The following is a 12651-nucleotide window of genomic DNA, read 5'->3' on the forward strand; positions in this document are numbered from 1 at the left end:
TGGAATAAGAGAGACTCAAAAGCCATACTAGGTGGATTTATTTTTTATTGCTGTTACAATAAATTATAAGAAATTAATTGGCTTAGGGAAATAAAAATTATTATAATTGTGGGGGTCAGAAATGCATGAATGGACCTTTTGGGGATAAATGGAGGACTCTAGGGGACATTACGTTCTGTGGCCTTTAACCTTGAGGCTACTTACCATTCCTTGGTTCCTGTCCTCCTTCCATTTTTAAAGTCAGTAATGACAAGTCAAGTCTTTTTCAAGTAGAATCATTTTGACATTGACACTCCTTTCTCTCCCACATTTAAAAGCACTTATAATTACATTGGATCCACCAAATGATGAAGGATAATTTCCCTATTTTAAGGTCAGCTGATTAGCAACCTTAATTTAGTCTAATAATCCTAACTCCTGTTTGCCATGTAATCTAACCACAGGTTCCTGGGATTAGGATGGTGTACTAGGCGTCCTCAAACTACGGCCCGCTGGCCACACTCAGCCCGCCTTTTGCCACTGCTGCCTGTCCTGCTTAGCAGCTGACTTATCTCGGGGCCCTCAGTCCGGCCCTCCAACAGTCTGAGGGACAGTGAACTGGCCCCCTGTTTAAAAAGTTTGAGGACCCCTGGTAGACATTCTGAGGATGAGAATATTATTCTACTTTTCACAATAGATAATATCATAAAATCTTTAAAAGAATTTAGGTTTGTATACAGTGAGGTCTTTTGATTATAGGTTATGAAACCTACAGATTCTGAAATCAGAGAAACCTAGATTTAAAATCCTGGCTGCCCTACTCACCAGAAAAATAGACAAAATTTCCTAAATAGAAGTCTCTTAATAGTGAAGCCTGGGGAAGATAGGTTATCGTCTGGTAGGGATGTTGTGTATGTGCCTTTAAAGAATTTAGCCTCTTCTCATAATGACTATGCTGTCAAATGGAATCATAATGGCATTGTTTTGAGGATTAAATGACTTAAAATATGGAACATGTGAAACACACCTGGACTTTAGCCTCAGCAAATGATAACTATGGGTATTTTATGTCTCAGAGAGTGGTAGTGGTTATTATTATGGTGGTGAAAGGAAAACTTCACCCTTTCAACATACCAGAAGTTTGAGTTCGATGTCACAGAGGAATATCCGAATTAATTTTAGACAAAACCTGCTCTTACCTAGAAAAGCATCTAGATAGGTACTTTTTGAATTATAAAAGTTCAGGTCTCTCTGAATGTAATTGAGGAGGATATCAGAGTGTTCTGAATGATATAGAAATACATCCAGAAATCTCCTTTGGCAGGCAGCTGGCATACAAGGAGGTTTGGGGGAGATGAACACGGTTCTGGGAGTAAAGAAGACTCAGCAATCATGACAGAAATCAAAGTGGAGTGATATGTCCTGCAAATAAATTTTTATGACCCCTGATTATAAGAATCCTTCTAAGGTTTTCTCTTTTCAGTACTGTGCTTTCAAACCTCTCTATTACAAAAATTTTAATCCTAAATATTTAAAATTCTAAAATTTTAGTAGAAGGTGGTTCACATTTTATTGGTGTCATGGGGGTGGTGCAGAAGGAGCCAGTGTTCAGCTCAGGACACACAGTGCCAGACACATCCAGCAATGCCAAGCAGCAGAGGCCATGTGGGGAATGATTTTGCAGGGGATTATTGTAAGAAAATTCAGACAAAATATCTTTTTCTCCAAATATCTAAAAGAAAGGGAATCTTCCTTCTTTGAAGAGAGGAAGGTAGTGGGAGTTGTTGATTCCTGACCTCATATATTTGTATATACTGTTACAGTGATTAGAGATATCTGGATAGCAGGTATTATTGGAAATGATTCCTACGACAATGAAGACTGCTGGCATTAGGATTGTCTCCAGGTGATCTACATTATTTGGGCCTGAAGAAACACTTGAAGATTATTCTCAGAGGTGCTGTAAGGAATATTTAAGAAACCCTGGTGCTCGCTTTGGCACTACATATACTAAAATTGGAATGATACAGAGAAGATTAGCATGGCCCCTGCACAAGGATGACAAGCAAATTTATGAAGTATTCCATATTAAAAAAAAAAAAAAAGAAGAAGAAGAAGAAGAAACTTTGGAGCATACTAGAGGTACACAGAAAGGAAAGTGTTCTATCTTAATTCCCAAAAAGAGAATATTTCAATTTTTAATATGTAAAGACAGGTGAAAACATAATTCTTAAAAAAAATCTAAAATTTACTACAGATTTGATTAATTACACCTTGAATGTGTTTACTAGGTCACAGGGAACTTAAATGCATTCTCTCTGTAAAAGATGTCATGTGGAATACATTTTTTATTTTGAAAGGATTTCTAAAATTTTCAAGGCAGCTAGGAAGTTTTCCAAAAAGACAATTTTTGTAATACATGTAAGATACAATAGAAAAGGCTTCTTTTAAAGCATGCACTATTCCCAAATAACTTTGTTAATGTAATATCTCAAGACATGACAAGTTTTCTAGAGGTCTAAAAAATTACCATATAGTCTAAAAGTGTCTAATGTAACTAAGATGCACTATTTCCCAACCTGCTCGAACACATCTCATTTCCTATGATAAATATGTTGTATTTACATCCTCTATGTCCAAGATCTACTATGAATGTAGAACTTAGTAATAGTTTAAATCATATGGTACAACTGCCAAGTATTTAAGAAAGCAGTCAACACATTTCTGATTAAATCAAAACTCAATTAAATCAAAACATGATTAAATGGTGATTAAATAAAAAGCCTTTGAAAGAAATGTGTATAAACACATTTTCCGGAGCCACCGTGATATGTGAGTAGTCCCAGTCATCCCTGTCTCCTGGTATTCACAGTCTTTGTAAGCCCGTCCCGTTGAGTGTAAAGAGACCAGGACTTGCTGTGAACTAATAGAATACAGAGAAGATGATGGCCTCTCACCTTCATGATTATATTATGTAAGATTATGACATCTGTCCAGCTAAGAGATTTTCTACCTTGCTGACCTTGATAAAGCAAGTAGCCACGTTAGAGAAATCTGCATGGCAAGGAATGGAGGGTGGCCTCTGACGGACAGCCAGTAAGAGATTAAAGCCCTCAGTCAGACAAGCCTCAAAAAGTGAACACTGCCAATAGCAGCATGACTCGAAAGCAGATCAAGATTTTCTATTTAATTTTTTAAACAACGCTAATTTATTATGTTATAATTCTAGAAGTCAGAACTCCTAAAAATCAAAGTGTCAGCAAGACACTGTGTTCCTTCTAGAGGCTTAGGAGAAAATCATTTTTCAGCTTTTCAAAATCACCTGTATTCCTGGGGTCACAGCCCCTCCCTTCAAGTTTGACACCAGTAACTTAGTATCCTTAAATCTCTCTTTGACTACCCCTAGTTAAGCTTTGACATGAGAACCCATCCCTACCTGACAATTGAATTTCAGATTGCAGAGAACCCAGCTAGGCTATGCCTGGACCCACACAAAAAGTGAGATACTAATTATAAATATGGTTAAATTAAACTTTATATTTTGAGAGGAATCTTGATTCTCATAGAGTTATAAGAAGTACTACAGAGAGATATCCTTAATCCTTTGCCCAATTTTCCCCAATGGAAACATTTTGCAAAATTACAGTATAATACATCAACCAGGACATTGAATTTGGCACAAATAAAAAAAAAACCAAACAACAACAACAACAACAACAAAACCAAATTCCATCACTATAAGGACACTTATGTTGCCTTTTTGTAGCCAAATTCATTTTCCTTCCTCCCCCTACTGCCTACTGAATCCTTGATAACAACTGTTACATTCTCTATTTCTGTAATTTTTGTCATTTCAAGGATGTTATATAAATGGAAATCTAGAGTATGTAAACCTTTATAGATTGAATTTTTTCATTTGGCATAATTCTCTGGGGATTTGTTCAGGTTGTTCATGTCACAATAGTTTATTTCATGTTTTTAAATGAACACAGATTATATAACTGTTCACCCTTGAAGGACATCTAAAGTGTTTCTAGTTTTTGGTTATTACAAACAAAGGAACTCTAAACATTTGGTAGAGGTTTCAGTGAACATAGTTTTCATTTCTCCAGGACAAATGCCCAGGAGCCAGATGACCGGGTGGTATAGTCCTGGGCATAGTCAATTTTTTCAATACATTGACAAATGGTTTCCAGTGTGGCTGTTACCATTCCCACCAGCTTCCATTCCCACCAGCAATGGATTAGTGATTTATTTTCTCCATAGCTCCACCAGCATTAAGTATTGTTTACTTGAATGTATTTTACATAGAAATATATATTATATACGTAGTATGCATGTGTGTAAATATATACATATATGAAATTCCAACAGCTGTGTGGTGATATATCATGTGGTTTTATTTCTTTAATGATTAATAATATTGAACATCATGTCATGTTCTTACTTGCCATCTGTAGATCTCCTTTGCTGAAATGGCTTTTTATCTTCATTTTTTAATTTCCCATTGCTGATTTTCAAATTGGTTTGCTTTTTTCCCAGTAGTTCTTAATATATTCCAGATACATTTGTCAGATATTTGTTTTGCCAATATTTTTCTGCTACTTTGCAGCTTGGATTTTGATCCTGTTAACAAGCATTTTCCTGGAGATTTAATTTTCTATTTTGACAAAGTCCAATTTACCAATTTTTCAATTTCTGATGTTTTTTTGAGGAGTAGTCTAACTTTGTTGCCCTCTCTAGAGCTCTATGGGGTCATAGCTCACAACAACCTCAAAGTTTGAGTCTCAAGAGATTCTCTTGCCTCAGCCTCCTGAGTAGCTGGGAGGTGCCTGCCACAGTGCCTGGCTAGTTTTTTTTTTATTTTTAGTAGAGAAGGAGTCTCACTCTTGCTCAGCCTGGCCTGGGACTCCTGAGCTCATGAAATCCACCCACCTTGGCCTCCCAGAGGGCTAGGATTACAGGCGTGAGCCACCACACCCAGCCCTGATTGCGTTTGTGATGTTGCCTGACAATTATTTTCCTAACCCCATATCCCAAAGATCTGAAAGGTATTTTTCCCCCCAAAGGTTGAAGTTTTATCTTTTACATTTAAGTCCACAGTCTATTTGTGTTTTTAATTTCTTTAGTCAGGGAAGAATGTGGAATTTTTTTCTTTTTTCTTTTTCTTTTTATCATGATCCATTTTTAATTAATCTTATATATCGTGTGAATCTTAAGTTGAGATTCATTTTCTGCCTGTGCATATCCAATGTCTCTTCTGCTCTTCAGTATCTTAAAAGTATCCACTAATCCTTGTTTCTGAACTCTCACGGCAGAGTAGAACCACCTGAGGAACTTTTAGAAAACTGCAAATCCCCGAGCTTCAGTCTAGGCTGATTAAACAACAATATCTGGGCATGGACCCTTAAGTTAGTTATTTTCTTAAATGTGCCATATGATTCTGATGGTCAGGGAGTGTGAGGAACCACTACTCTAAGCTTTTCTGAAATTGCTTCCTATTCTGTAAACTGCAGATAAGAATATAATAATATGATAATGATATCTCTGTCACAACTTGCTATAAGTCACATAAATAACTTAATCTAAACCCAGTTCTGAGCACAGTAGCGTATGAGAGTGAAAGGAATGTAAGTTTTGTAACCAGGTTTATGCTCTAATTGCACCACTTCTTAAGCACGTCACAGTCAGGTCTCAGGAGCTGTGAGCCTCAGTTTTCTCATTTCTCAGCTGGAGGAAATAGTACTTAACTCACGGAGCTGGCACAAGGATAAAATTAGATAACATAAAAACGCCTCACACGTTGTAGGTGCCTTTCTTCTCCTTCCTTCTTCCTGGATTGTTTCTGCAAAACACAAGTATAATCATCCTTCCTAGAACATAATGTTTCATAAGGTGCTTTACATTTTAGAAAGGAAGAAGGCACCTTTTATTGGCCCAGCCATCTGGATACTACTGACAGTTTCAGAGAAAGAGGCTACAGAAGTTCCTGCCATTCAGGAAAAGAGAGGCTTGTCTTTCAGTCTTCAATTATTCAACTTTGCTTCTTACTTCTTCCAAGCTGCTATTTTACTCTCCTTTTCTTGAGATTTTTGCCCTTGGTCCAGGAATTACCAGGTTCAAAAGGCCAAGGTGTTACACTCAAGATGTCTTTTCTGACATTCTAGAACTGTTATACACTTGACAAAGGGCTTATTGTATCTGTGAAATTGGGACTGTCTCCCTAAAATCAGCAGGCTTGCAGATTTCTGGATGTGCAATGGATATGACTCTGAGCCATATCTCTGCATTGTCTATTGTTTCTTTTAACCTGATGATGTTTATTCAGAATTAGCCCAGGCGGATTAGAATATAGAGACAGACAACTTCTGGGGATCTCAAAGCCATAATGCAAACCCTCAAATTGCCCTGCTCCAGCCAAATATGTATGCGTATAAATATGTTACGATACTCAATATACTCCAATATTGTTTATTGTCATGTACCTTGTATCTTGTTATGTCTTGTGATTACAGAATTCAAACATGAGTTGAGTATTACAATTTTTATACAGCTTTTTTCTTTCCTAATGTAGGGGTCCTGCCCCAGGAGCAGGGTTGGCTAAGACCTGTAGAAACTGGTGGCAACTGGCTGAAGAAATATAGAGTTAGAAATGACAGTAAAGAAAGAGACATGAGACATACAGTAGAATTAAAAGTGGGAGCTCAGAGGTCCATTGCCATTTGTGGGATTTCAGCAATGGCCCCAAGTATTTGCTCCACTCTGATTTTATTGAATTCTATTTGCCCAGAGGGTAAAATGCGGGAGGGAACAAGGATGCCAGCAGTTTCTGAGTGAGCATATCAGCTCCTATTGTTCTTATTATTAACCCTCAGGGTGGCCTTCAGAAATCTGAAATCTGAGCCTTGTATCAGGAGAGCCTCCTCCTTGTGATCACACACACAGATTTCAGGGAGGTGTTAAACTCCTCTAGTCCTCTGTGGAGTAAAACACCACCAGCATTAATCTCCTCTGAGGGGCAGGTGGGAGGGAGGCATTTTCCTCCCATCACCACCACAGGAGATCTTCCTCTGCATAAGGGATATAAGCTCTTCTGCCCATATCTCAGGGCTGGAGCTACTCCCTTGATCTCTGCTCCAGAGAAATGCAGATCTCCACAATGGGTATCTGTTTTGCCTATTTAATGGGCAAGAAACACCCCAGAAGATGTATCTTTTCCTAGAACTTGCCACAGTCTCTTCTATGGCCATTATTTTCCTCAGAGTGCTCACAGACCCAACAGGGTGTTTGTAAGCTATGACCCCAACAGGCTGTAATTTTAAAAACAACAAGAAGCTTGCTAGCAATGGCTAGCTTAAATATAAACTAGCCAACTTTTCTTTGTTCTAACTTACTCAGCTTACTTTTTAATTTTCCTCTTTTTCTGGGAGTGCTTTCCCTTGCCAAGAATGTGGTCTTTGGTCCCCATTCTCCCAGCACTAAAATATGTATACATTTTTTGGCACACTCAGCATATACCGTGTTACCCCCAAAATAAGCCCTAGCAGGATTTCTATGCATTTGTTAAATATAAGCCCTACCCCAATAATAAGACCTAGTGATTGGCATTTCAGCACAGAGCGGTAAGGAAGAACTTTTATCTGCCACAGCTCCTTTCTCTGAGCTGTTCGCGCTTGTGAGGGTGTGCGTGTGGTAACCTAGGTTGCAGGCATCCTATTGTGCATGTGTGAACAGCTAGCGGAAAGGAGTTCACACATCACTAGTGCCAGCCCCACCAACAAGTTTGGCTCCCCCTGTCAAATTCCAGAAGAAAATGACTTAACTGTATTTGAATAAATGTAGATGGTTGTGTTATACTTAATAAAAATAAGACATCCCCTGAAAATAAGCCCTAGTGTGTCTTCTTGAGAAAAAATAAATATAGGACAGTGTCTTATTTTCAGGGAAACACAGGATGTGTGTGTGTGTGTGTATAATAGAACTCTTAAATTCATCACTTGACTTAGTAATTAAAATGGTTAGCATAATGCTGCCAATCTGAAAGTTGGATGGACTGCAGCAAATCAGTCATTATTCTCCTTCTGGTATAGTTAAACTCATTGTAAGATACTACTTGACATGTTTTCTCATCTTTAGACTTTCTTTCTGTTTAGTGGAAGCTTTATTAGGTTCTAGAGTCTAATACACCAAACCAGAATTTGAAATTATCCATTACAAGAGCTTTAGTAAAACCACTCAGTCTCCAATAAATGGCAAACATAAAATGACAAAAGAAAATATAATGACCAAAGAAGAACAATTACATTTATTATTCATGAATGCCATTAGAATAAGTTTGTCATATTATGAAAGCATTGTAGTAAAATGGCTTGTTTTAATAAGCTATTGCTAAGGAATTTCAGGATAAGAATATTCTTCTAAAATAGAATGAGTCATCCATAAGTAGAGATTATATTTTCTAAACAGATTCTTTTGGTTAGGGTCTGGGTTTAATTTTTGGCCAGCTTTTAAGTGCTTTCTTACAAAAGAAGTAATTTTAACTGAGTCATGATTCCCTTTTCATGCTCAGAAGTAGTTTTCTGGGATTAGGGTCGAAGAGGCTAAAAATAGATGGATCAGATCCTGACTAACAAAACTATCAGGAGAACAAAGATGACTGGTATTTAGAGTAATGATTTGGGGTTCCTGGATTTCTGTTGACTTCTGTACATTGAAAAAATCTAAGTCTTTTCATTCTCTTGAATCTAAACAGAAATAAAATGGGCTCTCAACTACTCCAATCTAAACTAAGCTCCTATTTTCCTACTGGAAAGTACTATTAACTTTCCCCAGAGAAAGACAGGTTATATGAGAGCCAAATAAATAAGACTCCATTTAGAAGACCCTGAGAGTACATACAATGAACACAAAAATCAATGCAGGCGCCTTTGACAGCTGAAATTAGATGTCTCATAATGTTTTGCCAGCTTCATAAAGCATTGTATATTTTCTATGCCTTTGTGCTCCTTTATCTTCGTTTGCCTTTCTTGTTAAAAATACAATTTTGCCCTTTGGCTAACATTTCATGAGCTTAGGGACTTACTTTTAAAACCCGGCCACAAAGGCTTGAATTGGTGGCACAGGCATTGCTAACAGCAAATTAACCTGGAAGAATATGAGCCTTGAGGTTATTCAATACCACACTACTGTTGATAATTTTTATTTGGAAGTTTGGCCTCCTTTGCCTTTTATGTCACATGGCACCCAGACAAAAATGAAGAAAGGGTACATAGAGTTGCCTAGAAGAAACCAATGCCTTGTGGTTTTTGGCAGCATCCATGATGTACTCATGTCTAAAGATATGAAAGTGAAATGTGAGGCCCAGGTTTCTTTCTTTCTTTTTTTTTTTTAGAGACAGAGTTTCATTTTGTCGCCCTGGGTAGAGTGCTATGGCGTCACAGCTCACAGCAACCTTCAGTTCTTGGGCTTAGGCGATTCTCTTGCCTCAGCCTCCCAAGTAGCTGGGACTACAGGCACCTGCCACAACTCCCAGCTGAGGCCCAGGTTTCAAGTTAGGAGAGGGAGATGGGAAACCAGCAGGCTAGTTCAAAATCAGGTTTCTTAGGTACAAAGAAAAACTACAGGAGTAAAGCCATTTATTAAACAGATGGAGAAATAAATAGGCTATTTAATAAATTATTTTCAATACCAGATGTGCTTTGCTAAACTTCTGATACCTTACGCTGAAAAAGAATTGATGAGAAAAGGATTCATTTCAGGCAATGTTTACTCTGTTTTAAAATGGTAGGACTACAACAGCCTTTGAAGACCTGATAACTCATTGGAAATTCAGTGCCTTTTCTGACACAGCATCTTGATTCACCTAAAGTTGCTTTACTTTTTTCCTTTTTGCACATCTAACCTAATTACACAATATATTTAATTTTTCTGTATTTATTATTTATTGCAGATGTCTGCCTACTAAAATACAAAATCTATGAGGTCAAAGGGCTTCTGTTGCTTTATTCAGTTATCTATTCCATGAGTGCAGAACAATGCCTCACATAACATACTTGGAGAATGAATGGATGAATGAAAGAAGAGTAACATGGCACATATTTGTCAAGATCTTTTCCTTACAATATAGAAATCAAGCCCCAGGGACTGACTTTTAGTGTTGGCTCTGATATTTAGTCTCTTTATTAGCTATTTGCCATAATCTGCTCTTTTCTGCCTTCATTATACAAATGCAAATTGAATGGTTTGAAAGATACTACAGTTTTTCCCAGTCTCAAGGTTATAAGCAAGAAAGCTGGAGACAGACGTAGGACCACATAGCACTACAGGGTTACTTTCTTATTGCAACATCGTGAATAACCCTTTCTGGTATTTATCACCCACCAGTCTACATGACTTAAGATAAAGAATACAAGAAAAAGAGGGAAAAAGTAGCTGATGATATCATTTTGCATTGGTTTAATGGACCAGCAGAATCAAAAACTGAAATGCTGAAAAAACTCTATATAAGAGAAACTCCAACTCTAGGGAGAGCGTTTGTCTCATTGCTAAAGTTCTGAACTACAATGTAGAGGAATGGCAGGCTTCTCTTTAAAAAATGATTCTCTGTGACATTTCAGTGAGTTGTCAAATCTATAACCTCCATTTTTTGAACCATTGCTAGAGGACAGATGCCTTTCCTGTGGGGGTTACACCTCTGTGTGTGGTTAAAAAAGGAAGGGCGAGCTTCCTGCACATGGCACCACTATTCACTGAAGAAAGTTATTTTCATGCTAAATCATCTGCAGAAAACCATATGGTTGGAAGAAAATAGACTGCTAGCCAGTATATAGCATCTCCAGAGGGCCTAGGCTGGCATAAGATGCCTGCTGATCTGCTTGCTATTTGAGCCTTCCCTCCCTGGTGCAATGAAGGAAATTGTGATTTGGGGCAATGATTCCACTTAAAATGAGAATAAAGTGTAAAATATATATTCCAGTATATTTTCTTCATATTTTCTTACAGTTTCTAGGTGTTATCTAATGCCACTCACTAATCATAATATACCATTGGCAGAGAAATTCCATACATGTATTTATTCCAGACCATCATAATACATGTTAAGGAACAAACTATGCCCCATCTTCCTTACCCCAAAATTCATATCTTGAAGATCTAACCCCTAGTACTTAGAATATAACTACATTAAAGGTACAGGTTTTCAAAGAGGTAATTAAATTGAAAGAAAGTCATTGTGCTAGGCCTCAATCCAATAGGACCTTTGTGTGACCTTATGGGAAGAAGAAATTTAAATAGAAACACATGAGGAGAGAAGACCAAGATACTGCGAAGAGACACCATTTACAAAAAAGGGGCCAGGTACAGATTTTTCCGTTACATTCTTGAGAAGGAACCAACCCTTTTGTGACCTTGACTTCAGACTTCCAGCTTCCAGAACTTAGAGAAAACAAGTTTTTGTTGTTTAAGCCACACTCTGTGGCATTCTGTTACTGCAGGGTTAGTGAACTAATACAATGTGAAAAACAAATTTTCCAAATTGCAAATCCAAAAACTCTTTTTTCCAAGTTTAATTAATGTTCATAACAAGCCAACTGGAGAAGGGCAGGTGATTCCTGCTTCTGTAAAAATTGCTATAATCAAACAGCAGGAATCAAGAAAAACATATGAAACTTACATGAATTGCAGAGAAACAGTAACATTAATTGCAGAACAATTAATGATTGCAGTGTAATTTTGCCAACATTCTTTTGTTAAATGCTAACAAAGTTCTGAAGTAGTAGGTAGATCTCAATCTGATGGTTGGCTTATTCAATTGACACAGCTGGGATTTGAACCCAGATCCTCCAGCTTTACATACTTTTCTACCACACTGTGATCTCTGTGCCCTGATTTCATTTGCCTTTAGTGAAAGAAGTTCTCTCTTGTCTTTCAAAATCTTTTTTTTTTTCCTGACCTGGGAAATGACCATGTTACTGACAATTGGTGGTGTCTTTGGGTTCTTTTTAATTTTCAATAACTTATCTTCTAATAACAATTAATTCAAATCCTCACAACATTCAAATCACTTAGCCTCATGGACTTGTCATCTGTGTTGTAAAATTGAATAGTAAAATATATTATTCACTACTTTAAGGTATCCAAAATGTAATATGAAAACATTTTAATTATTTATGCAGAACTCAGTTACTCTCCGCATGATTATTGCTAAATCTATTATTATAGAGTCACAACTAATTCATTTCAATTTTTGTTATATCCCATTGGTTGTATGATGAGAATCAATGCTTAGGATGGGGGATAGTAAATCTTCCAACATTAAATAGTCAATTATACCTAGTATACTTCATCAGTCAAACAAATGGAGATCAATGTTTTCATTAAATTTTAGGACAAAATAATTGAAATAAATAGCAGTTTGTTTTCATAATGCATTTATCACCTTTTACCTTCACTAGAGTTTTATATGTACCTGTTTTATCTTTTGCTGATTTGTTAATTCCTTGTAATCAAGATCTATGTCTGGAAAAAAAAAGATCCATGTCTGATTCATCTTTGCAAACTGTATCTTATTTGTAGTATATGCTCAATAAATATTTAATACACGAGTGAATTAACAGAGTCAGAAGTTTTCTACGTATCATACAGCCATTAAAAATATAAATGAAATGACCATAA

General features: G+C 36.9%; 1 non-coding gene across 1 annotated transcript; it reads left to right on the top strand.

Moving 5' to 3' along the window:
* The first annotated feature begins 1965 nt into the window (after positions 1-1965).
* Positions 1966-2072, top strand: LOC111723096. The gene has a single exon (XR_002771715.1). It is a non-coding gene; the product is annotated as a U6 spliceosomal RNA (small nuclear RNA).
* The last annotated feature ends 10579 nt before the right edge of the window (positions 2073-12651 follow it).

Source organism: Otolemur garnettii, unplaced genomic scaffold (assembly GCF_000181295.1).
Source record: "Otolemur garnettii isolate 467f Iridium unplaced genomic scaffold, OtoGar3 scaffold00007, whole genome shotgun sequence".
NCBI classification, from domain to species: domain Eukaryota; kingdom Metazoa; phylum Chordata; class Mammalia; order Primates; family Galagidae; genus Otolemur; species Otolemur garnettii.